Here is a 1,543-nt window from a genome sequence, read left to right as displayed (position 1 = left end):
GCACATCCCCAGTGGGAGATGTGCAGGAGGCAGCTGATCGATGTTTCTCTCTCATCGATGTTTCTAACTATTTCTCTCCCTTCCTCTCTGTAAAATATCAATAAAATATATTTTAAAAATAAAATTCTCTTACAGTGTCCTTACTTGGCAAATTAGAAAGTGGCAGTCCATCAATCTCCAAAATGTTGGAGGAAAAACCTTATCTTAAACTTTGGTTCTCAAAGGCAGGCAGTATCTACCACGGAACTTATTCGATACTCAGTCAGGAGAGGTGGTCCCTATAGCAAGGAGCAGAGACCTGTCCCAAAGCCCAGGTCTGAGGAAAGGATATACTTGTGACACTAAACTGAACCCTCATATCTCCCAGCTGTGTGGGTCACCACTTGTCACAGAGTACTGTCACTTCCTCAGACATCCACATGGCAGCAGGGCTGGCCACATTAAGAGTGAGAAAAACAGGCACACTGAGGTTAGGAAAGAACTAGTTACTCCACAGCACAGATGGTTCCACTGAAGTGCTTCTTAAAAAACTTTGGTCATTTACCTTAGTCTTACAACTCTGAAGCAAGCACTTGTATCTCCCAAATGGGGACATATACAGGAGTGAAGTGAGCCACACAGCTGGTAGATAGCAGGGCCAGAGTTCAGCCTTAGACTGCCCTCAAAGCCACATCACACACTGCCTTCTTGGGGTGGGTGTGTCCTACAACAAACCAAGGAAGGCTGTCAGATAACCCCACTGGCTCTAGAACTGTGGCTCTGGATTGACTGGACCTCTAGGTTCACCCTAGATTACCCTTCTTACGCGTTAGTTGCTTCTCCATCTGTGAAATTAAGTAGATATGTCCAAGATGACCATCCTGGAGTGGAAAAACTAGAAAACCAAAGTCATCTAATTGTTCCAGGGACAAAGGTGGAGAATTAAATGATTCTTTATTATCCCTTTACAGTCAAGGAAGAAAAGTTATTTTTTAAAAAAATCAGCACCAGCCAGATCTAAGCTCCAGGTGTGCATGGGAAGTTGGCAGCTTGGGGCCAGGGCCAGGAGGCACACTGCCAGACATGGCTCTGTGCCATGCCATATAAAAACTGTAACTATTTTAGGGAGTAAGTAAAGGTCACATAATCTCCCTGGGGCAGGTGAGGCCTGGATGGAGACAGGATAACATTCCTTGATGTGGATGGAGCCTTGGTCTCTATCGCCCAAAGCCAGTACGTGACTTGAGGTGGGAGAGGCAACATGTGACGCTGAATAAATGAAAGGCAGATGGAGGTCAGTGTCCATGAAGAATGTTAACAGGCTGACTTGGTCACTTTGCCTACCCACTTCTGTACAGACTCATACTGTAGGGCCCAAACCTTGAACACGTTTTCTTGGCCCATCCAGAATAAACAGATATGGCTGTAAAGGACCAAATTAGAAATGATTCTCAGACTGGTTTGTGCAAATGGTTTTTTTTTTATTTTTTATTTCCACATTTATATCACAAGGTGTCCACTTACTGGACCAAATAGCAAAGTTGCTCCCTTCTGCATCCTGAGA

This window comes from Myotis davidii, unplaced genomic scaffold (assembly GCF_000327345.1).
Source record: "Myotis davidii unplaced genomic scaffold, ASM32734v1 scaffold1203, whole genome shotgun sequence".
NCBI classification, from domain to species: Eukaryota; Metazoa; Chordata; class Mammalia; order Chiroptera; family Vespertilionidae; genus Myotis; species Myotis davidii.
The sequence above is the reverse complement of the archived record's forward strand: the minus strand, read 5'-3'. Positions refer to the sequence as shown.